At 45.8% G+C, this 25690-nt stretch overlaps 2 protein-coding genes across 3 annotated transcripts in view; one reads left to right on the top strand and one right to left on the bottom strand.

Annotated features, from left to right (window-relative positions):
• The window catches only part of LOC145531918 (zinc finger protein with KRAB and SCAN domains 1-like), a 59365-nt gene extending 35098 nt beyond the window's left edge, over window positions 1–24267 (bottom strand). Inside the window, exons 1-2 of one of the 2 annotated variants that reach the window (XM_081555795.1) lie at window positions 23998–24267; window positions 22709–22795 (exon numbers count right to left, since the gene is read on the bottom strand). The gene's annotated coding sequence lies outside the window, so the exon portion shown is untranslated. Of the gene's footprint in view, window positions 1–3269; window positions 3344–22708; window positions 22796–23997 lie in introns of those variants that run through there. The other variant, XR_014072861.1, reaches the window with a different exon arrangement.
• ZNF3 (zinc finger protein 3) overlaps window positions 1–25690 on the top strand; it is a 490877-nt gene that overhangs the window by 53890 nt on the left and 411297 nt on the right. The window lies entirely within an intron of this gene.

Raw genomic sequence — 25690 nt, 5'->3', positions numbered from 1 at the left:
CTGCTGGCTCCAGGAGTCACTTTTTCTAATATTTATTTTCATTTCTTTCTTTACTTATTTATTTGGGGCTGTGCTGGGTCATCATTGCTACGATATGGGCCTTCTCTAGTGGAGGCAAACAGGGGCTACTCTCTGCTGCGGTGCACCAGCCCTGGGTGCGGGCTTCATTAGTTATGGCGTGGGCTCAGCAGTTGTGGCTCTCAAGCTCTAGAGCACAGGCTCAGCAGTTGTGGGGCATGGGCTTAGTTGCTCTGAAGCATGTGGGATCTTCCCCAGCCAGAGACTGAACCCATGTTCCCTGCATTGGCAGGTGGATTCTTAACCACTGGACCGCCAGGGAAGTCCATCCAGGAGCCACATTCTAACGATTGTTGACAGGCTCTGAACGTTGAGCAAGAAGAGACTGGAGAGGGTTAATTAGAATTTTTGGAGGAAAGGAAGTGAGGTCTTCATGTTAGCAAGAATACTTGAAAGCTTATAAGGAGCAATTTATCAGGAAGGTAGGGAAAGGTCTTAATGTAGGTTGGCTAAAGGAACAATGGCAGGGGACTTCCCTGGCAATCCAGTGGTTAAGACTCCATGCTTCCATTGCAGGGGGCCAGGGTTCGAGCTCTGATTGGGGAACTAAGATACTGCATGCCACACAGTGTGGCCAATTTTTTTTTTTTAAGGCAGGCAGAACTCAGCTGTATTGAAGGCAAAGACCAAGACAAAGAAACAAAAAAACTCAAAACAAACAAGCAAAACTCCCACATCTGCCCCACCCCACCCCACCCCAAACCAGCAGTAGTTTAGGCAGGAGATGAAGAGAGATCCCGGAGAAGGCAATGGCACCCCACTCCAGTCCTCTTGCCTGGAGAATCCCAGGGACGGTGGAGCCTGGTGGGCTGCCATCTATGGGGTCGCACAGAGTCGGACACGACTGAAGCGACTTAGCAGCAGCAGCAGCAGAAGAGAGATCCAGCAGGGAGGAAAAACTAACTTCTAAATGAGACTTGGTAAGAATGTTTGTATATGCACAAAGGCAACTGTACTTTGCAAGCTGTAAAAACAGAGTTGCACATTAGTTGTCAGAAAAGTAGTCACTGAAGGATGGATTGGTGAGAAGAGGGGGAGACAGGATTTGACAGGGAGGGGAAAGACCAGGAGGTGAGGCCAGTCAGGTGTAGAGTCATGTGCTGGGGCTGGGCTAAGTGGGGCAGCAGCAGAGCTGAGAAGTTCCAATCCACTTCACAGATCAAAGTACTTTGGATGGAGCAGGGCAGCTGGACTTAAGGTACAGAGATGGAGAGAGAAAGGGGAGGCAGCTGGGAGTGATGCTTATTGGGTGGGTTTGGTGTTTGGAGTTAAAAAGGGAAGATAAAGAACTGGGAAGAAGGAGCTGGGACCGTTCTTGGAACTCAGGTTATGGCTTCAGGTAGAAACCCACAGTTTTAATGCAGGGAGATAAGGGAGAGAGGAAGCAGGGACAAATGAACTTGGAGGAAACTTCAGCGGTCCCATAACACGTTTCCTTACCACCATTTCGCTGGTGGTACAAGAGTGTGTGATCCACACAGTCAAAGGTTTTGGCATAGTCAATAAAACAGAAACAGATGTTTTTCTGGAACTCTCTTGCTTTTTCGATGATCCAACGGATGTTGGCAATTTCATCTCTGGTTCCTTGGCCTTTTCTAAATGCAGCTTGAACATCTGGAAATTCACGGTTCACTTACTATTGAAGACTGGCTTGGAGAATTTTGAGCATTACTTTGCTAGCGTGTGAGATGAGTGCAATTGTGTGGTAGTTTGAACATCCTTTGGCATTGCCTTTCTTTGAGATTGGAATGAAAACCGACCTTTTCCAGTCCTGTGGCCACTGCTGAGTTTTCCAAATTTGCTGGCATGTTGAGTGCAGCACTTTCACAGCATCATCTTTTAGGATTTGAAATAGCTTGACTGGAATTCCATCACCTCCACTAGCTTTGTTCGTAGTGATGCTTCCTAAGGCCCACTTGACTGCATTTATTGACTATGCCAAAGCCTTTGTGTGGATTACAACAAACTGTGGAAACCTCTTCAAGAAATAGGAATACCAGACCACCTGACCCGCCTCCTGAGAAATCTGTGTGCAGGTCAAGAAGCAACAGTTAGAACTGGACATGGAACCACAGACTGGTTCCATATCGGGAAAGGAGTATGTCAAGGCTGTATATTGTCACCCTGCTTATTTAATTTATATGCAGAGTACATCATGTGAAATGCCGGGCTGGAGGAAGCACAAGCTGGAATCAAGATTGCTGGGAGAAATATCAATCACCTCAGATATGCAGATGACACCACCCTTATGGCAGAAAGTGAAGAAGAACTAAAGAGCCTCTTGATGAAAATGAAAGAGGAGAGTGAAAAGGTTGGCTTAAAACTCAACATTCAGAAAACTAAGATCATGGCATCCGGTCCCATCACTTCATGGGAAATAGATGGGGAAACAGTGGAAACAGTGACAGACTTTATTTTTGGGGGCTCCAAAATCACTGCAGATCGTGAATGCAGCCATGAAATTAAAAGACTCTTGCTGCTTGGAAGAAAAGCTATGACCAACCTAGACAGCATATTAAAAAGCAGAGACATTACTTTGCCAACAACGGTCCGTCTAGTCAAAGCTATGGTTTTTCCAGTAGTCATGTATGGATGTGAAAGTTGGACTATAAAGAAAGCTGAGCGCTAAAGAACTGATGCTTTTGAACTGAGGTGCTGGAGAAGACTCTTGGGAGTCCCTTGGACTGCAAGGAGATCCAACCAGTCCTTCCTAAAGGAAACCAGTCCTGAATATTCATTGAAGGGCTGATACTGAAGCTGAAACTCCAATACTTTGGTCACCTGATGCGAAGAACTGACTCATTGGAAAAGACCCCGATGCTGGGAAAGATTGAAGGCGGGAGGAGAAGGGGACAGCAGAGGATGAGAAGGTTGGATGACATCACTGACTCGATGCACATGAGTTTGGGTAGGCTCCAGGAGTTGGTGATGGACAGGGAGGCCTGGTGTGCTGCAGACCATGGGGTCACAAAGAGTCGGACATGACTGAGCGACTGAACTGAACTGAACAAGAGTGTGTATGTTACATGTGGCTTCATATGACTGGTCCACATAAAGCTTCACCTGGTGCCCAGGGAACACCCCACTGGTGGTACCCATGGACAGACCCCATGGTCTGGGCACAGTGCCCTGCAGCTCTCCCTGGAGCCACCTGAAAGGCCGTTACATATAGGAACAAGCTCTCTGCACACCTTGCTTAACAGCCAAGTGGGAGCCAGAGACAGAGTAGAAAAGGCATATCATCAGCAATCACTGGGCTTCTGCCTCTCGCTGCGTGTGTGGTGTCATGGCAGTAACTTGACGCTACGTGTCAGGTCCTCATCTGTAAAACAGGATGACGTTGATCACAGCTTCCCACCTCCGTGCCGTCTTGAAGGTCACGTGAAATGGGGAAATGATAATGCTTTGCCGACTGCAAAGTACCTTATGGTGCTAAACATCACCATTCCTTGAGTGCTGACAACTGCATTTCTTCCCACCTTGAAAAGTCCAAGATGATTTATTTGGTGTGGGTATGAATTACAGGGTAAAAAGTTAGCACTGTTTTGAGAATTTTCGCCAAATTCGCCATATTCACTCTCAAAGGAATGACAAGCTGCAGGGGTTATTGCCAGCCACCAGTTGCTCTGGCAAAGCCGTGAGAAAATCACCATGGGAAAAGAATAAAAGCAAAATATACCAACACAGCATAACCCAAATAAAAGTACATCGGGTTGATCAGTTGGGGTTGTCATGCCATGCTAAGCTAAGGAAAAACATAGTGTGGACCTTGGAATGCCGGGTCAGCACAACTTCAAAACACTGCTTGTACACACGCCAATATGTTTTCCCAAGGCATGTGCAGGTCTGTGGCCTCCAGCTAGGTGATAGCCCTTGTACAAGAAAATAACAAAGGCAGTTTAAAGTAATCAATAAAATGGGAGATATGACTGGGGACACAGGAGGCTGACTTCATGGTAGCACACCAGATCTTCTCTGCTTGCCAAGACACTAAATAAAAGTGATGTGGCTCTGAGGAACAGGGCTCTTGACCCAAGAGGTCTTGAGTCCCCTGGTCCCATCTTTAAAACTTTAATTCCGTCTCTAGCTTCTTTTTCCCAAACTGTGTGTCGACCACTTTTGATCCCTACCTGCTGTGCTGGTTGCAGCAAGTGGCACCCAATGTGAGGCTCAAAAGTGAAGGATCACTGAGAGTGGTTCTGCATCTTTGTTTCAGTTCAGTTCAGTTCAGTCGCTCAGTTGTGTCCGACTCTTTGCGACCCCATGGACTGCAGCACACCAGGCCTCCCTGTCCATCACCAACTCCCAGAATTTATTCAAACTCATGTCCATTAAGTCGGTGATGCCATCCAACCATCTTGTCCTCTGTTGTCCCCTTCTCCTCCCGCCTTCAATCTTTCCCAGCATCAGGGTCTTTTCCAGTGAGTCAGTTCTTCACATCAGGTGGCCAAAGTATTGGAGTTTCAGCTTCAGCATCAGCCCTTCCAATGAATATTCAGGACTGATTTCCTTTAGGAAGGACTGGTTGGATCTCTCCTTGCTGTCCAAGGGACTCTCAAGAGTCTTCTCCAACACCACAGTTCAAAAGCATCAATTCTTCGGCACTTAGCTTTCTTTATAGTCCAACTCTCACATCCATACATGACTACTGGAAAAGCCATAGCTTTGACTAGACAGACCTTTGTTGGCAAAGTAATGTCTCTGCTTTTCAATATGCTGTCTAGGTCAGTTATAACTTGTTTTCCAAGGAGCAAGCGTCTTTTAATTTCATGGCTGCATTCACCATTTGCAGTGATTTTGGAGCCCAAAAAAATCGCCGAGAGTGAAACTGTACTTTTCCTTGGGGAGGACAAATTTCCTTTACCTCCTCTTCCTCCCTCTCCTGTCTTAACCACTGGAGTGACTCAAGCTTTTCCTTCCTTGCCACAGACAACAGTTCTGTCACTCCTCCAGAAAAGTATTTGGTGGGCTCAACAGGAGGGTGACTTGGAGGCTATGACTAAGACATTTCCAATGACAGTACAGGAGCGAGTAGCTCCTGGGAAAGATCCTAATATCCTAATGGGGTGTATGAGGCTGTATACAGATTCCCTTCAAAATACTAAAGGAACTTAAGGAAGCTGTTCAAAATTATGGAGTAAATTCTCCTTTTACCTTGGAAATAGTGCAGGAACTAGCTGAGGATTCCCATTTGATTATGGTGGCTCATGACCAAGTCAGACAGATCCCCATCTCTTTAGATCAGTTGATAGGCAGTGGAAATTGGGGGAGAACTCAAGATCAAGTGCTTATGGAAGATCAGGCTATGGAACAGGTGAGGCAATACTGCATAAGAGCCTGGGAGAAAACAGAGGTTAAAGGACAGGCTTTCTTTACTTTAAGAGAAGATTTCACCTCCCCAGAGAGACAATCCTTGCTGGGACAACACCTTATCAGTCTACCCCTGTCATCAGAGCCAACTAGAACACTCTCTGGTTTAAAGTTTAGCTATGAAACTATGACTACAAAAAAGAGAGATGACATTTTGGACACTGAATGGCCATGATATTCTTTAGACTCCGGAAAAAAACTGGTTAAAATAAAATATTTTTTGAAGTTGAAAAACCGGTTCTTCTTGCATTCGCAATTTAAAAAAGTTGGCTTGTTAAAATACTTTTTTGGAGCTCCAATTCTGCCTGAGAAACAAAAACAGGCCTGGGAAAAAACCTAAAGTTAACTCTTATCACGTCCTTGGGATACACAACCCATTCTATCTGGGACTCCAGCCATAAACAAATTGGTAGAACTCAAACTAAGAAAAAAAGAAGGGGCAAAAAGACATTTTAAATATCAAGCAAAAAAAAAAGAGAGAGAGACATTTTAAACATCAAAGAGAAAACTCTGAGATCTCTGTCTATATGTCTGTCTAAATTTATGGGTGTCTCAGTGTGTGTCTCAAAGAAGGCAATGGCACCCCACTCCAGTATTCTTGCCTGGACAATCCCATGGACAGAGGAGGCTGGTAGGCTGCAGTCCATGGGGTCGCTAAGAGTCAGGCACACCAGAACGACTTCACTTTCATGCATTAGAGAAGAAAACAGCAACCCACTCCAGTGTTCTTGTCTGGAGAATCCCAGGGACAGGGGAGCCTGGTGGGCTGCAGTCCATGGGGTCGCTAAGAGTCAGGCACGACTGAAGCGACTTAGCAGCAGCAGCAACAGCAGTGTGTGTCTTTGTCCTTGGACAAAATTGCTAACGGCTGATTGGTCAATGAGCTCTATTTAATTGGCCTAAAGAGATGTAAGTGCTTACGAATCAAACAATTCTAAATTCAAAAAATTAAACTAAAATGAATTTCAGGCTTCTGTGAACTGGGAAATATTCACTATTGAATTGATACCTGGTATTAATGTTTATTGACTTTGTGAAGATACTTTTGCAAATGACATAGCTTTGGGTGAGTTATATTTATCAATCTACAAAATGATGATATAAAGTACAGTTCATGGTTGCTGAAAGAAAGTAGGACGTGTGTTTTTAATAAAAAGGTATAAGGAATGGAATTACATTCTGTTAAAGAAAAGGGAAGTACATCTGAACTTACAGGTGGCTGTTCTCTGAATGGGCAAATAGAGTCATGAGTACAGAAGTGTGAAAAAGGTTTGTGGCAAGTGGAAGAGAGTTTTGTGCATGATACAAGTTTCTTAAGACATTAAACTGCCTTTGAAATCTTTTATTGTTCCTTTGACTAAGTGAATAACTATTGTTTCACAATGAATATAAGCTGGCACCAATCTGGAAATTGATTTTCTCTTCCTGTTAAAAAACAAAGTTTTCTTGAAATATGGCTTTTGATAACAGACTATGTAAATTTGTCTTTAAGTGATTCATACTTGCTTTTAAAATCTTTTGTTACCTTGATAAAATCAATGAGTGTTATTTCACAGTGACCTATGGAAACTAGGGCACACATAGACAAAGCTCATTCTGCTTCTGTAAAATTAACCCCTCATCAGAAAATTTGAGATGGATAAACAACGGCTATAAACCAAACAGTCAGGGCTATGGGAAGTCCAAGACAGCTGCTTGGCTGTTCCTGGCTCCCTGACAAACCTCACTTTTATTTGATAGGATAAAGCCTTTCCTGGCTGTAGGGTTAATATCTCACAATGGGGAAAAAATGGCTAAAATACATTTGCTACAGTCTCCAGTGATCAGGGCACCCACTTTGCTGGGCAGGTTGTATAGACACTGGCAAAAATTTCATGAGCTTCTTGGAGACTATCACTTTCATGGATGTCCTTTGTCATCAGGCAAGGACCTCTTGGCTATATGAGATTGAACAGACTGCTAAATATGACTACAATTTTCATGAATTTTTGTCTGACATATTACTGGCTTCTAATCTTTGTTTACAGATATTAAAAAACTTCTCAAGTCACTGATGGTTTAAAACAATTTAGTGATTTATACCTGTGGGTAAAATTAAAACATCTTTCTTTTCTCTCTGTCTCGTCCCTCCAGAAATTGGAGACATTTGGGTTCTGAACAGCCTCATCAAGGTCCAAAAAAGACTGTCTCCAGACATACACAAAAATCTCAGAGTATACTTGGGAGCCCAAACTCATATAGATGAGGAGACTAACAATAGTCCTCAGATGCACGTGAAAATGAAGAAAGAACTAATGAAGAAAGAAGTTGCAAGATCAACATATCTTCTGCTACAAAAACAAAAAATGGGATATGCAGGGGTTAACAGTCAGCCACTTGTTGCTCTGGCTAAGCCATGAGAAAATCACCATGGGAAAAGAATAAAAACAAAATATAGCAATACAGCATAACCCAAATAAAAGTACATCGGGTTGATCAGTTGGGGTTGTCATGCCCTGCTAAGCTAAGGAAAAACATAGTGTGGACCTTGGAACGCTGGGTCAGTGCAGGTTCAGAACGCTGCTTGTGTGCACACCAAGATGTTTTCCCAAGGCATATGTGGATCTATGACCTCCAGCGAGGTGATAGCCCTTGTATAAGAAAATAACAGATAGTTTAAAGTAATCAATAAAATGGGGGATGTGACCAGGGACACAGGAGGCTGACTTCATGGTAGCACACCAGATCTTCTCTGCTTGCCAAGACACTAAATAAAAGTGATGTGGCTCTGAGGAACAGGGCTCTTGACCCAAGAGGTCTTGAGTCCCCTGGTCCCATCTTTAAAACTTTAAATCTGTCTCCAGTTTCTTTTTCCCAAACTGTGTGTCAACCGCTTTCGATCCCTACCTGCTGTGCTGGCCGCAGCAACAAGCGTCTCCAAAAGACAGTGGTCAGGGGGCTCCCTGCTCAGAGGCCCTGGAACACAGACAGGGCCTGACCTGCGAAGGACCCCCACCCCCACTCAGCCAGAGAACAACCAGATGGCACTGTGACTCCCTCCCTGTGCAAACAACTCTCACCCAGCCGAGTCAACAGGCCTCCCTGGGTAACGGTGCAGAGGCGCCGCTCCTGTGGGACGTAGCCCAGAATCCGGGAGCCCGAGCCTCGGGGTCTGGACTTGGGTTCTGTTTTCAGTCACCCGCCCCCCAGGGCAACGGGGTCACCTGTCTTGGCTCCTCTCTTTATGTAAACAGGGCTGGGGGCCCTGGTGGTTTGAGTGCAGCCAGGCCCTGGCTCTCACTCCTCCCCGTGTAAATACTTTACAAAGAATCTTTGTAGCTGTCCAGGGGAAGGGAGCCTGCCTCAGGAAGGGGGTGGGGATGGAGATGCGGGGAGAGGGGAGGTGGCGGAGAGGTGAGCCCCATCCTTACTGAGCTGTGTGATACAGAGAGGCCGCTTTGCCCAGTGTCTGACCGAGGGAGGAGAGGGTCTGTCCCCTGCAGCAGAAACCAAGGTGGGTGGGTGGGGGAGCTGTGAGAAAGGGGAGTGGAGCAGACCTGATGTCCTCAGCCCTGATGCCTTCCCTACTGTAGAATTTCAGATGTGGTAAGAAAAAGAATTGAGGCCTCCTCTTCCTGCAGTGCAGGGTCAAAGAAAGAATATCAGTGGAGAGTTGAGAAAATAAATTGTATTCCCGCCTCTACCCTTTAGAGAGCTGTGTGCCTTTGGGATGGTGCCTTAACCTCTCTGAGTTTCCTTGTCTAGATAAATTGGAACTATACTCTCTGTCATTGAGCTCCCTTGATGTGATGGGAATTTTAGGAAGTAATCCACACAACTACCCAATGAGGTAGGGAATGATTGTCTTCATTTTAGAGACAGAGAAATTGAGGCTCAGCAAGTAGACCTGATTTACCCCCAACATGCACATTACGAATCAGGACATTGGGACTGACATATACACAAGCCTATATATAAAATAGGTAACTAATAAGAACCTACTGTATAGCACAGGAAACTCTACTTAATACTCTGTAACGACCTACATGGGAATAGAATCTAAGAGTGGATACATGTATAACTGATTCATTTTGCTGTACAGCAGAAATTAACATGACATTGTAAACCAACATATTCCAATAAAAATTAATTTAAAAAAAAGGAGTGGCAGAAGCAGCTCTTTTCTCTGCCAAACCCCCATTCTGCCCCTGCAATGGAGGATTTCTTTCCTTGCCGATTTGAAAACTGAGGTTAGAAAGTTCTGGCTTACTGAAAACCACCTTTCTTGCTGGAGACAGAGGTTCTGACTCATACGCTCTGCGCTCTGCCGCAGGGTCCCCACCTCCCCCAGCTGTCTCCTCTCCTCTCCCTGCACTCCTGTATCACCTTGGGTAAAACCCAGGGACAGAGAACAATCAACAACTTGTTCCACCCAGGGTAGAACTTGGCAGGAACTCCTGGAATTGCTGTCACCACCTTTTCCACTCCATGGCAATTCATAAGTGTCTGTATTTCCATGGCACGTCTTAGATGCTGCACGAGGGGGAGGAGAGACAGAGAGAACCGGTAACCCTTCCACCTACAAAAATCAGCACTGGGAGCATTCTAGGGGGGAGGAGGAAGGAAGGTTCAGAGGCCTTTGGCAATAAACTCTCGACCATGGTGTTCCAGGACAGGAATGGACAATCTTCTGCCACTGGGCCAAATGCGGCTTGCCACTTTTTGGTAGAGGTAGCAATCTAAGAATTTTATGGCTTTTATTTATTTATTTTTGGGGTTTTATTTTTAAAAATTTTGTTGGCGAATAGTCGCTCTGCAATGTTCTGTTCGCTTCAAGCGTACAGGACAGTGACGCCGTTACACATATGTCCGTTCTTTTTCAGATTCTTTTCTCATATAGGTTATCACAGAATGTTGAGTAGAGTTCCTTGTGCTATATAGTAGGTTCTTGTTGGTTGTCTATTTTATGTACAGAATTTTATGTTTCTAAATGGTTGGGAAAAAAATCAAAAGAAGGATTATTTTTCATGATGTGAAATTATATTAAATTCAAATTTCAGTGTCCATAAATCAAGTGATTTTGGAAGCAAACCACGCTTCTTTGTTTACAGAGTTGCTTTTGTACTATGATGGCAGAGTTGAATAGTTGTGACATCAACCATATGGCCTGCAAAGCCTTCAATATTTGCTGTCTAGCCCTTTAGAGAAGTTTGTGATCTCCTGTCCTAGAAAAAACCCATGTGTCTTCCACAGAGGCTTGTGGGAGGGTCTCATCACTGGGGAAGTAAATATTTATTTAACCCCTTGGTTTCTGTACAGTACCCACACCTCAGCTGTGCCTGGTGGCCTCAGTCCAGCTGGGTCTAGTCGGTAGCTGAGGGGTGCAGGCTCTCAGGCCCACCAGTGGATGAGAATGGCCTTGCCCTTCACCCTCCACCCTTCAAGGGTCAAGTCCTTTCCTCCGCCGGCATGCAGAGTACTGGCAGCCAGGCTTGGGCTCCTCAGGAGGGAGGCTGGAGAATTTTTCCCTGGAGAAACTGACCAAGAGATGCGATCTCGATGCTGACCATGGGTGTCGAGTTCCCACCAGATCTTCTAACGGATGCTCATGGTGGACAAGACCTGCCCACACCCAGAGCCCACGAGGCCTGTGAGTGGACCGCCGGGATGTGTGAGGAAAGCCCCATCTTTCAGTCTGGTGAGGCTGAGAACTTCGGGGTTGATCAAGGATGAGACAGGACCGAGATGAGACAGGATCACAGAACAGGCTTTACTGGGTAGGGCTTGGTCACGACTGCTTGAAAAGGACCTTACAGACAGCTGAAGGACTAGCAGGAGACCTTCCAGGAACAGCTGCAGCACCCACAGAGGGAACAGGGCGAGGGAACTTTCAGGATAGAGGGGAATCGCAGAAGGGACCTGTGTGTCTTGGTGATATCACTCAGGAGTCCAGTGGGGAGTTTCTGGGTCAGAGAACCCTGAAGGGCAGCAGCAGGTTTGGGGTTTTTACTGCCCTGGGGTTTGTCTTATCCACTGGGAGCTGATGTTGAGTGCCCTTTTGCAAAGCAGGCAGGCTCAGGTGGCTAAATATATCCTTCTTTGGGCTATATTTAAAGCAATGGGATTTGTGAGGATTTGTGATAAGGGCTGGTGGGCTTGGAGCCTCCTCTGAAGAAGTAAAACACACTGAGGTCATCTCTGCTGCTGCTGCTGCTGCTGCTAAGTCGCTTCAGTCGTGTCCGACTCTGTGCGACCCCATGGACGGCAGCTCACCAGGCTCCGCCGTCCCTAGGATTCTCCAGGCAAGAATACTGGAGTGGGTTGCCATTTCCTTCTCCAGTGCATGAAAGGGAAAAGTGAAAGTGAAGTTGCTCAGTCGTGTCCGACTCGTAGCGACCCCATGGACTGTAGCCTACCAGGCTCCTCCATCCATGGGATTTTCTAGGCAAGAGTACTGGAGTGGAGTGCCATTGCCTTCTCCGAGGTCATCTCTAGCTCATGAAATAACTGCGGCTACAACAGGAGAAACACTGAGAAACCACGACAATGCAGGGAGCAGGAGAAAACAGTGACCAGAAACCTCTGCTGTTCACAACCTCAGAGATGAGAAGAAGCGGCAGGGTGCTCTACAAATGGAACACTCAGGAAACACAAGGAGTATCTTGGAATGGGAAATACCGGAGCAAAAATGAAGCATTCAATAGAAGGGAAGGTTAAGGAAATATGACAGCAAACAGGACAGAAAAGACAAACCCATTTTCAAAAATGAGTGAAAAACATGAAAATTAGAATATCAACCCAGGAGGTCCCACATCTGAATTTTAAGAGTTTGGGGAGGTAAGAACAGAGAAAATGAAATGGGGGAAATTACGAGTAAGACATTTAAGGTAATTTCTCAGAAATGGAGGACATGCACAGCCCACTGAATGCTCAGCAAAACGAATGTGAAAGAAACAAAATCGACACATGGATGAGAAAATTTTGAGCCTAAATATTTCCAGAAATCAAAAAGAGGTCTCCTGTAAAGGACGAAGAATCAGAATGCTCCTGGGAGGCTTAAGAGCAATATTGGAAGTTAGGAAACCAAATTCCAACGAAATATAGTTTCCAAACTAGAATTTTACACCCAAACTATAAAAAGTTATTTTTAAAGGGGAGCAAAAAGACATTTTTAGATAACCAAGGTCTCCAAATATTTACTCCAACAGGCACGTTACCTCAGGATGCTTACAGAAGAATACGCCTCACCCAAAGGAGGAGCTCTGTCCATCCTAAAGGAAATCAGTCCTGAATATTCACTGGAAGGACTGATGCTGAAGCTGAAACTCCAATACTTTGGCCACCTGATGCAAAGAACAGACTTACTGGAAAAGACCCTGATGCTGGGAAAGATTGAAGGCAGGAGGAGGAGGGGATGACAGAGGATGAGATGGTTGGTTGGCACCATCGACTCGATGGACATAAGTTTGAGTAAGCTCTGGGGGTTGGTGATGGACAGGGAAGCCTGGTGTGTTGCAGTCCCTGAGGTCGCAAAGAGTCAGACAGGACTGAAGCAGCTTAGTAGTAGGCAAAGGAGGAGTAATCAGGAGAGAACTAGGACCCAGAAGCAGGAAATCCAACAGATGGGAGGGGACGGGATTAAAGGCTTCCCAGGGGGCTGCAGAAAGGAGATCCCAGGATGACAGCAATGCAGGAGCTGAGAAGCAGCCTTTCTGGGGCAGGAAGCAAGAGTTTCAGAATTTTTCTAAAGAGTCAAACACATGTCTGTATTTAGGTGATAAACAGAACTGTTTTCAAAATCTAAAGAAAACATTTTAGCCCCAATGGAAAAAGACTTCTTTGCATTTCTTAAATTTTTTTTTTCTGTTGCTGTTTAGCAGTTTTCAACAATCAAATCTTTCTGTTTTTCCATGTTGTTTGTCATTTGTGCATCTATGCAATAATATGAAGACAGAATTTTAGGTAAAGAATATTCCAGCATCTCTGGCTATGTCCGGAATGTGAGATACTACTCTCTCATCCTAAACACTTCAGTCTTCCTCTTTTATATTATGCAGCAACATTCCCCCTAATGCACAGGGCCCGTGGATTTTCCAGGCAGTTTGGGGCCTGTTCTAAAATGGAGCACAGAGCCTTGTGCTTCTCAGCTAGCTGTTCTGAAGTTGTGACTAGTCACCGTTGTCCCATCTGCTGTTGTTAAGAACTTTAAACAGCTCTTCACCCTGGGTATGGCTGAAAATATGAGCCTATATCTGGAGGATTTTAGTGAAGAGAGCCTGAGCTTTGAACCTGAAATTACTTGCCTCTCCCACTCTATAACTGATGAATTTTGGCAACTGTTCTGAGTTTTAAAAATGATCTTATCATGGCTGCAAAGTATCTGGTACCATGCATGTTTCCTTGGAGATGCTTAACGCCTAGTGGCTACAACAGGTGTTAATGTTTTGCAGTTTCTACAGTGCTTTCATCTGTCTTTTCTCATTGAATCTTCAATGAGGTGGGAGGGCAAGTTTGATGTCTCTACTTAAAAACAGATAAAACTGACACTCAGCATAGCCTAGTCCTCTGGGATGGACCCCTTGGGGGCGGAGCGTTTCTGGTCACTGGGCAATGCTGTACCACAGATAGAGCTATTGAGAACTTACTTGAAAGAGCAACCTTAGTTGCTGCCTTAGTTTTACTTCCAGCCCTACCCATCCAACAGAAGGACCACATGGTCAAGAACAGACTGCGATTACAGACCTGCATCCAGAAAGAGGGTGTTTTCATGTTCCTGTGGTACCAGGAGAGATAAGTGATGGCAGGACAGAGCAGATCCAGGAAATAATGTTTTTCTATCCACTGCCTCAAAGGAAATTGGAAAACAAGCGTGTATGGATCACTTCACTCATGTAAATACGTTTATTACATAGATGGGGTAAGAAATATCAGGGAAGTCTGCAGTAAGGACAAAACCCCAAGCAAAGGATAGAGTTTTAAAAATGGCATTCTTGGCACAATCCTTCCCATTCGTCATTTTAAAGACATGTTGTGGTTGTTTAGTTGCTAAGTGGTGTTTGACTCTTTTGCGACCCCATGGACTGTAGCCCACCAGGTTCCTCTGTCCATGGGATTTCCCAATCAAGAATGCTGGAGATGGTTGCCATTTCCTCCTCCAGGGATTCCTGACCCAGGGATCGAACCCACCTCTCCTGTTTGGCAGGCAGATTCTTTACCACTGAGCCACCAGGGAAGCCCCTTTAAAGACAAGATTTGATGAAAATGTTTACTTAGTTACGTTTGAAGAGGAACTTGAAGCCTGCGTAGAAATGAAAACACCATCCTTTGCTTGGGGCTTTGTCCTTATTATCACTGCAGACTGCTCTGATATTTTTCATCCCATCTATGTGCAAGATTGCCAGGAGAAATATCAATAACCTCAGATACGCAGATGATATCACCCTTATGGCAGAAAGTGAAGAGGAACTGAAGAGCCTCTTGATGAAAGTGAAAGAGGAGAGTTAAAAACCTGGCTTGAAACTCAACATTCAAAAAACGAAGATCATGGCATCTGGTCCCATCACTTCATGGCAAATAGATGGGGAAATGATGAAAACAGTGACAGGTTTTATTTTCTTGGGCTCCAAAATCACTGCAGATGGTGACTGCAGCCATGAAATTAAAAGACTCTTGCTCCTTGGAAGAAAAGCTATGATCAACCTAGACAGCATATTAAAAAGCAGAGACATTGCTAACAAAGGTCCATCTAGTCAAAGCTATGGTTTTTCCAGTAGTCATGTATGGATGTGAGAGTTGGACCATAAAGAAAGCTGAGCACCGAAGATTTGATGCATTTGAACAGTGGTGCTGGAGAAGACTCTTGAGAGTCCCTTGGAGAGCAAGGAGATCAAACCAGTCCATCCTAAAGGAAATCAGTCCTGCATATTCACTGGAAGGACTGATGCTGAAGCTGAAACTCCAATACTTTGGCCACCTGATGCAAAGAACTGACTCACTGGAAAAGACCCTGATGTTGGGAAAGACTGAAGGCAGGAGGAGAAGGGGACGACAGAGGATGAGATGTTTGGATGGCATCACCGACTCGATGGACATGAGTTTGAGCAAGCTCTGGAAGTTGGTGATGGACAGGGAAGCCTGGTGTGCTACAGACCATGGGGTCACAAAGAGTCAACACAACTCAGCAACTGAACTGAACTGACTGATGTACTAAATATAGTTTTTCTTTTTAAGCAAGCTTCAAGTTCCTCTTTGAACATAACTAAGTAAATAAATATTTGTGCCAAACCAGGTCTTTAAAGTGGTGAATGGGAAGGATTGTGCCAAGAATGCCATTGTAAGGTAAAAGGCAAGTGATGAAAGATAGGGACCTGTGGCAAGGACATAAAGAGGGAGCTTGTGCACCCTCGTGAAAGGGGTCTAAGATGGCATAACTTAACAGGAAACAGTGATGGGCAGGAAAAGACAGTGAGCGCATAGTTCCCTGAGATGGTGAGAAAGAGCTGCCTCATCAGATGTGGCCTTCAGCCTCAACTCTTAGTTGCTGCATAGTCCACAGGGAGGGTGGATTCCGGGGGTGGGGTTGGGTGGTGGAGGGTGAAGAGAGGAGGAGGCAGGGTGCATCCAGCCATTGTACATACAGAATATCTGGAAACTGAACCCTTGTAACCTGAGAACGACCTGATTTGCGTAGACTTGGATCTCACCCATACCGCATCTTCTCCCCCACACGCTTGCCCAGTTTCTGATACTTGTTCATCTCTGCAACAGAACCACAACTATCGCCCATCATATCCTCTCCTGAGAAATTCAGCAAAATGTAGCTTGAGACATTACAAAAGGACCAGAGGAGAACAGTGACCCGATAGTCTGTTTAGCTAGACTATGTGTTTCTGGACTGTGAATTTGCTTATGCGCACTAGGCAAACAGTGGAACTATTAATATATTAGTATAAGGTGAAGCCCTATTGTTTCATGCACAAGTTTTCTCAGCATGTTACTGCTTTGAGCTGCTAAAGCACCAGCACCTGCAAGCAAAGCACTCTGATGAACCTGAACTCAGCAAACTGGGAGAACCAGGAACAGTGCCCAGCCCTTCTTCCCCATTAGCTGCCGTGGCCACATGCTTTAGTTTGGTAAGGCTTATCTACAAGACCTTCTAGAACTAACACCCAAAAAAGATGTCCTTTTCATTATAAGGGACTGGAATGCAAAAGTAGGAAGTCAAGAAACACCTGGCGTAACAGGCAAGTTTGGCCTTGGAGCACAGAATGAAGCAGGGCAAAGGCTAATAGAGTTTTGCCACGAGAACCCACTGGTCATAGCAAACACCCTATTCCAACAACACAAGAGAAGACTCTACACGTGGACATCACCAGATGGTCAACACCGAAATCAGATTGATTATATTCTTTGCAGCCAAAGATGGAGAAGCTCTATACAGTCAGCAAAAACAAGACCGGTAGCAGACTGTGGCTCAGATCATGAACTGCTTATTGCCAAATTCAGACTTAAATTGAAGAAAGTAGGGAAAACCACTAGTCCATTCAGGTATGGCCTAGATCAAATCCCTTATGAGTATACAGTGGAAGTGACAAATAGATTTAAGGGACTAGACCTGATAGAGTGCCTGATGAACTATGGACAGAGGTTCGTGACATTGTACAGGAGACAGGGATTAAGAAAATCCCCATGGAAAAGAAATGCAAAAAAGCAAAATGGCTGTCTGAGGAGGCCTTACAGATAGCTGGGAAGAGAAGAGAAGCAAAAAGCAAAGGAGAAAAGGAAAGATATTCCCATCTGAATGCAGAGTTCCAAAGAATAGCAAGGAGAGATAAGAAAGCCTTCCTCAGCGATCAGTGCAAAGAAATAGAGGAAAACAACAGAATGGGAAAGACTAGAGATTTCTTCAAGAAAATTAGAGATACCAAAGGAACATTTCATGCAAAGATAGGCTCGATAAAGGACAGAAATGGTATGGACCTAACAGAAGCAGAAGATATTAAGAAGAGGTGGCAAGAATACACAAAAGAACTGTACAAAAAAGATCTTTACGACCCAGATAATCACGATGGTGTGATCACTCACCTAGAGCCAGACATCCTGGAATGTGAAGTCAAGTGGGCCTTAGAAAGCATCACTACGAACAAAGCTAGTGGAGGTGATGGAATTCCAGTTGAGCTATTTCAAATCCTCAAAGGTGATCCTGTGAAAGTGCTGCACTCGATATGCCAGCAAATTTGGAAAACTCAGCAGTGGCCACAGGACTGGAAAAGGTCAGTTTTTGTTCCAATCCCAAAGAAAGGCAATGGCAAAGAATGCTCAAACTACCGCACAATTGCACTCATCTCACATGCTAGTAAAGTAATGCTCAAAATTCTCCAAGCCAGGCTTCAGCAATACGTGAACTGTGGACTTCCAGATGTTCAAGCTGGTTTTAGAAAAGGCAGAGGAACCAGAGATCAAATTGCCAATATCTGCTGGATCATCGAAAAAGCAAGAGAGTTCCAGAAAAACATCTATTTCTGCTTTATTGACTATGTCAAAGCTTTTGACTGTGTGGATCACAATAAACTGTGGAAAATTCTGAAAGAGATGGGAATACCAGACCATCTGACCTGTCTCTTGAGAAACCTGTATGCAGGTCAGGAAGCAACAGTTAGAACTGGACATGGAACAACAGACTGGTTCCAAATAGGAAAAGGAGTACGTCAAGGCTGTATATTGTCACCCTGCTTATTTAACTTATATGCAGAGTACATCATGAGAAACGCTGGGCTGGAAGAAACACAAGCTGGAATCAAGATTGCTGGGAGAAATATCAATAACCTCAGATATGCAGATGACACCACCCTTATGGCAGAAAGTGAAGAAGAACTAAAGAGCCTCTTGATGAAGGTGAAAGAGGAGAGTGAAAATGTTGGCTTAAAGCTCAACGTTCAGAAAACTAAGATCATGGCATCTGGTCCCATCACTTCATGGCAAATAGATGGGGAAACAGTGGAAACAGCGTCAGACTTTATTTTTTTGGGCTCCAGAATCACTGCTGGTGGTGACTGCAGCCATGAAATTAAAAGACGCTTACTCCTTCGAAGGAAGGTTATGACCAACCTAGATAGCATATTTAAAAGCAGAGACATTACTTTGCCAACAAAAGTCCGTCTAGTCAAGGCTATGGTTTTTCCAGTGGTCATGTATGGATGTGAGAGTTGGACGGTGAAGAAAGCTGAGCGCCGAAGAATTGATGCTTTTGAACTGTGGTGTTGGAGAAGACTCTTGAGAGTCCCTTGGACTGCAAGGAGATCCAATCAATCCATCCTAAAAGAGATCAATCCTGGGTGTTCATTGGAAGGTCTGATGTTGAAGCTGAAACTCCAATACTTTGGCCACCTCATGCGAACGGTTGACTCATTGGAAAAGACCCTGATGCTGGGTAGCATTGGGGGCGGGAGGAGTAGGGGACGACAGAGGATGAGATGGTTGGATGGCATCACCGACTCGATGGACATGGGTTTGGGTAGACTCCGGGAGTTGGTGATGGACAGAGAGGCCTGGCGTGCTGCAATTCATGGGGTCGCAGAGTCGGACACGACTGAACTGAACTGATGCACACTTGTCCCTATCTTTGTGTATCTGCCCGTGTCACCCTAACTCTGTAGCCTCAATCTTTCCTCACAGCCCTTCCATCAGGCTACCTTTCCCTTTTATTTTAAAAATTTCCCCTAGTTTGACTGAGACATAATTATCATATAGTATTATATTAGTTTCAGGTGTACAACATAATGATTTGATACATGTACATATTGTACAATTACCACAATTAGTTTAATTAACACCCATCACCTCACAGTTAACAATTTTTTTTTCTTATGATGCAAACTCTTAAGACCCACTCTCCTAGCAACTTTCAAATATACAATACAGTATTAACTATAGTCACCATGCTACACATTATAGTCCCAGAATTTGTTACCTTATAACCCAAAGTTTGTACCTTTGGACCACTTTCACTATTTTTAGAAATCTCTAGAACAGGGATTTGTGGTCACACATTCTTTAATCTCCACTACCCATCACAGAATAAACATTTACCAGAATGGTGTTGAAATATTTACCAGTCTCTCTGCCGTTCTCCCCACCCTTCCACCTTTGTGCTTTTGCACCAGCTCTATCTGGAATGTTCTTGGCTGGTAGGGCATTTCCACACCTCCTCCTTCGAATACCACCCCCTCTGCAAAGTCCTTCAGACTTGATCTCTGCCCCCAAGCTCTGTATCTCTCCATCTCTGGGTTATGATCTCACATTGCATGAACAACCTGTCAGTTCCCTTGCTAGGAGCGTCCCAGGTCGAGAAATGCAAGACTCTAGCCTGATTTTTATTTCCCCTACACTCAGGTCAATGCCCGGCTGATTAAGTGTATGTGAAAAAAAAAGAACACGGAAAGTCGAGGGATCCAGCGTGCGTTCTTTGGTTCAACAACAAGACTTTCCACAAGGTCTTTTCCAAATGAGCTTCCACGGACAGTGCCAAGGACTTGCGAGCAGGCGGCATCGGCCTGAACTCCGCAACTAGGCAGCTTCCAAGGAGGCTTGAACCAGGGGCTCACAGCGCGGATCTCCCTCTCCCCCACGCAGTCTTTGTAAGTTATTGCCAACGAGGCACAAAAGGAGCGCAGGACCCAAAATGCTGGAGTGGGAGGGGAGATGTGGCGACTGCGACTGGCCGCCGGGGCTTTCCGGCCCCACAGGGCACGCCTTCATTCTCCTGGGCGCAGGGCTACCGCGCCTCACCCCGCTCGCCCACAGACGTGTGCAAGGAGAACTGACCCCTGGGGCTGCCGTCGACTGCGAAACACAAAGGCCGGAAATACGTCGGCGTCAGCCGGACCGGGCGCCCTCTCTAGGACCCTGGAGGCCCCACAGCTCAGTGGTTCCCCAGACCCGAAGCTGGTGGGCGGAGGGATGTGACCTGGCGAGACCCGGGGCGTGTGCCCCACTGCAGGGGCGGCAGAGTGGCTCGCAGGAGCGCATTTGGAAATCGGGTCTGGAATTTACGTGTGGAAGACTTACACTCCACTTAAATGTATCCCGGCTTTTTTCAGCTAAGGGCTTGGAGCACAGAGGATTATCACCCTTAGCTCCCCCAGAGGACGAGGATAAACATGCCTGCAGAAAGCGGATCAGGGCTCAGGGTCTTTCAGGGGCGGAATGGGTCAGAACCCGGACTTGTGTGTGCCACAACGGTTGGTACACTTTCCGCTGCCTGGGTCTGCCTCTTAACAGAAATGAATCCCATTAAAACAAAAGCTTACTGCTTTCAAAATGGTAGGAAACATGAACAGTTTCAAAGCTGATCAGATGAAGTGTGTGAGAACTCAGAGAAGACCTCTTATACCCACTGGGATGGCTACTATAAACCACCCCCCCCACACGAAACAACAAATGTTGGCAAGCATGTGGAGAAATTGGAACCCTTGTGCGTGGCTGGTGTGCCTTTGTGCAATGGTGCAGCCCCCGCAGAAGACTGTATACACTAACAACAAAATATCTGAAAAAGAGATAAAACAAGCACGTTCACAATAGCATCAAAAACAAAAAATATTAGGAATAAATTTATTGAAGAGATGAAAGATCTGTACGCTGAAAACTATAAGACTGATGAAAGAAACCGAAGAAGTCATAAATAAATAGATACCCTGTGCTCATGAACTGGAAGAATTAACATTAAAATGCCCATATTATACAAACAGCACCTATTGAGTCAATGCAATCCCTATCAAGATTCCAAGAGGCATTTTTCACAGAAATAGAAAAAACAATCCTGCAGAGACACATAATCCAATGGAACAGAATCAAGAGCCCACAGATAAATCCACACTGAGACAGTCAGTTGATCTTGAACAAGAGTGCCAGGAAGGCTCAGTGGGGACAGGAAGTCTCCCCAGTAAATGGTGCTGGGAAACTGAGTTTCCACCTGCAGAAGTATGAAACTGGACCCCTGTCTTACCACCACTCACAAAACTATTAATAACTCGAAATGGTTTAAAGACTTAAATATAAGATCTGAAACCATAAACCTAATGAAGAAAACACAAGACAACACTGGTCTTGGCAACAATTTTTTGAGGATGATGCCAAAAGCACAAGCAACAAAAGCAAAAATAAACGAGTAGGACTGAATTAAAGAACTTCTGCTCAGGGGAAAAAAGTCTACAGAATGAAAAGGCAACTTATGGAATAGGAGAAAAGTATTTGTAAGAAACTCTCACAACTTAATAGCAAAAAACCTAGTAACCTGTTTACTGTATATTGGACCGAGGATCTGAATAGATATTTTCCTAAGGAAGACGGACAAATTGCCAATAGGTACATGAAGAGATGCTCAGCATCACCAATTGTCAGGAAAATGCAGATTAAAACCACAATGAGATATCACCTCACATATGTTATGATGGCTATTATATAAAGACAAGAGATAACAAATGCTGGTGAGGATGCAGAGAAGAGGTAACCCTGGTGCACTGTTGGGTGTCTTAGTCACTCAGTCGTGTCCTACTCTTTGGGACCCCATGGACTGTAGCACTCCAGGCTCCTGTGTCCATGGGATTTCCCAGGCAGGAATACTGCAGTAGGTAGCCATTTCTTTCTCCAGGGGATCTTCCCAATCCAGGGATCGAACCTGTGTCTCCTGCATTGCAGGCAGATGCTTTACTCTTTGAGCCACCAGGGAAGCTATAAATTGGTGTGACTACGTAGAGCAGTATGGAAGTTTTTTAAAAAATTAAAATTACAATATGATCCAACAATCCCACTTCTGGGTAGATATCCAGAGGAAATGAAATCAGGGTCTTGAAGAGACACCTGCATTCCTGTTCATTGCCACATTATTTGCAATAGTCAAGGTGTGGAAACAACCTAAGTGTCCACTTAGGGATGAATGGATAAATAAGATCAAAATGTATCTTCTTCTAAGACATGGGATTATTCAGCCACGAGAAAGGACATCCTGCTATATTTGACCATAAAGAGGGACCTTGAGGATATTATGCTAAGTGAAGTAAATCAGGCAGGAAGTTTCTGGATTCAACAGCCAGTTCTGGATTAAGCGAAGCTCTTCTGTTGCCCTCGGGTTCATTTATGTTGTGACACGAGTAAGGATTTCCTTTCTTTTTAAAGTTGAATAATATTCTACTGGGTAGATCACATTTTGTCGATCTGTTCATCCTGTGATGGACATTTGGGTTGTTTCCACCTCATCTTTAAGAGGGAAATGACGTGATCTTACTGTGTGCAGAGCACTGAGGGTGATCGGCAAGGAGGCAGACTTGGGAGGATTGAGTACCCGATGGAGGTGCGGCAAGACAGGTGCAGTCTGCGGGGAGGAAAGGGCTGGAGTCAGAGCATAGTTTGATGACATCCTTTCATCTATTGGGATGAAAGGGAGGGGACAGGAACCCAGGGTCTTAGTTTGGGAAATTGGGAGGAGACACCCAGAGAAGAAGGAGCAGAAGGAGGAGGAGAGAAGGATGGTGAAGGGAAGTGGTTTTGCTTTTCTTTGGGAATGGGGCGGAGCAGGGAAGATAGTGCTGGAATTGAGACATCTTCAGGACATCCAGGGGGCAATGCTTGAGGACAGGAGTGAAAATGGAGTAAGGTGACCCAATTAATTATAAAAGGGATCAACAGATACAGTGGAAGAGAAATGTCCTCCTTTCTCCTCTCACCCAGAACTCTCTGCCAAGCCCTGCAGGTTCTTAAAGCTGCTGGGAGAACCTCTCCCAGCCCCCTAGCTGGACACATAGTGCCCTCTCGTGGCCATTACATGCAGCTGTAACTGAGCCTGCACCCTAGGGCGGAAATGGCCTTATGGCATCCTGAAAGCTGCAATTGTAGCCCATTATTCGAAGAAGGAACTCTGACCCTCACTATGGATTTAAAGATCCTGCATATAAGGACTGGGTACTCAAAGGTCCAGAGAAGCTAACTGCCCCCTCGACACGTGCCGTGAGCCTAGGAGGCGCTGTGGGACATAAGAGGAGCAACAGACCAATAACGGGAGGTTCACACCTAACTTAGAGGAGTACGATGCTTTTAGTATAAACATTATTGTTCATTTGAAAGCATTCACGTAGAGGGAGCCTCATAAACACAAGGTGGTGAGGGCTCCTTCATCCCTGCAGTCCCTCGAGGGTGGCAAGGCCCACATCGTGATTCTATCATCTTTCTCCGCCAGGCCCCTTCTGCTGCCCCTGCCTCCCAATCACACCTTTTTTCGAGACCTGGGATTTAACACTGAGCAGGCCTGGCCTCTTATGAGTGTCGGGAATCTGAGCAGAGCTCCCAGGAGCTCTGGTTTCCTCCTCACCCCCCCACCAATTAGGAAAAGTGCTGTGTCCATCCTGATCTCTGGTATGTGAGTTTTGAGGTGCCCAGAGCTGGCTGCACGGCGTGGGGATTCGGAGGAGAAGAAAGAAGGGGAAGAAGGCAGCACAACAGAACCCAGGGAGGTGGTCTCGGCAGAGCTTTGCTCATGAATCCCAAGCACCCTCCCCTGTCCTGTTAGGCACAACGTACCACAATCTTTTTCCTGATGGGGAGGGGCCTCCCTTGGCTTTGACTCAACGCTGGCCTGGTTCTCAGAGCTCCGGGTCTCCCGCTGAGTTCTCTGCACAGATGCAGCCCAAGCAGCCGTTCCTCCTTCCTCTCCTCCCTCCGCTCTCCTGGGACACAGCATCCTCTGCCAGGTTGCTCCAGTCACGAGGGCACAGACCCATGTTCAGAACTCAACCTCCTGATCTTGTCAGAGGGTTTGCAGGCTGGGTCAGGGCAGGTAAGGAGAGGATACTAAAAGGAAATAGCCTCAGTATGTCTGATGAACCATCAGGTCTGATCAGCTGGAACTGCAAGTTCTAGCCTCGTTCAGCCAAATGGAAAAGGGCATTAGCAGAGTAGGTATTTCAGCCCTATATCCAGTTGGTGTCTCCTGCCTAACTCGGAGCACGCCATCCCTTCACTCCAGCGGGTGAGCTAGCCCCAGAAGAGTCCTCCAGAGAGGGGTGAAGTGGTACTTAGGGACTGAGGAACTGTTGAGAAGGAGATAGTTTGTGGCAACGAGCCCCTCCTGGGGTGGGACATCCTCAAACTGCACTTGAAGATGGTCCCACCTGCTGGAGAATCCGTTGGTGGGTCTTTGCTGGGTGGGCAGGAGGTGGCCACGGCAGGACCACACTTGGCTCTCTGGACCCCTCCTTCCTCCCTGCAGTGCCCGGTCACTGCCAATGGCCCTGCCCCGCCCTCGGGTTGCTTCCCTTTGTCAGGATCTTGCCACCCTCATATCTTGGCTGTCTCACACCCGACTGGTCAGGAACAATCTTTTGCCTCTTCTTGGCAAGCTGTCTTAGGCTTCCCCTGAAATTTGAACCCCTCCAGGAAGTTTCTCTGGGTTTATCAGCAGCTCTGTTCCCTCTCCTTGTCCCCATACTTGGCCAGGACTCAGGTCTTCTGAGGCTTCCTCCCCCTTGTCCAGCCCAGCCCATCTCTCCTGCGGTAGGTGGGGCAGGTCTCACAATCCAATTGGCCTCAGCCCTGGCCTGTTCAGGTGGACCCTGGTCTCCTCCTTGATCTAAGTATTTCTTCCAGACACATGTTATCCTTTGTTCCAGTCTCATAATGTGTTGCAATATCAATTGCTACATTTTTTCCCTTTTGACTAGTTGGGATTTTCTTTGTAGCCCTCCTATTGGTCAAACTGGGCTGTTTTATTTTGCTCTGGAGAGGTGGGTGGGGAGGTGTGGTATCACAGACTAAAAAAGCTACTTCTTGGCAAGTTGATTTTCAAATTGGATCAAAGTATTAAAAAAAAAAGGAGTATGGTCCTTAATCTTAGGTTGTTAAGAAAGAGAGGTAAGCAAGTGGGCTCAGAATTCTGCAGGCAGGGAAGGATGTGTCTCAGGAGCTCAGCTTGGAGGGCTGACTCAGCAGGAAGTGGGAGGCTGAGGCGGGGTTGTGAGGCAAGGTCTGCCTGGGCAGGCGAGGCCTAGTAATAAGATCAGGTGAGTTCTGCTCTGTCTTTGGGGTTAAACCTGTGGGTGGGGATGGGTGACACAGTTAAAAAAAAACAGAAAACATTCAAATGAGTCTGGAGGGAGTCCAAGAACATCAGGGCTCATTCTGTGTCCTGCATGGAGCCTCTGAAATGAGCTACAGAATGTGGCCCCAGGCGAACAAGGTGTGGGGAAGGTCTGGGAGCTGGAGTGAAGGGTGGTGT

Source organism: Giraffa tippelskirchi, chromosome 13, assembly GCF_054371585.1.
Source record: "Giraffa tippelskirchi isolate mGirTip1 chromosome 13, T2T-mGirTip1v1.2.pri, whole genome shotgun sequence".
NCBI lineage: Eukaryota > Metazoa > Chordata > Mammalia > Artiodactyla > Giraffidae > Giraffa > Giraffa tippelskirchi.
The sequence above is the reverse complement of the archived record's forward strand: the minus strand, read 5'-3'. Positions and strand labels throughout refer to the sequence as shown.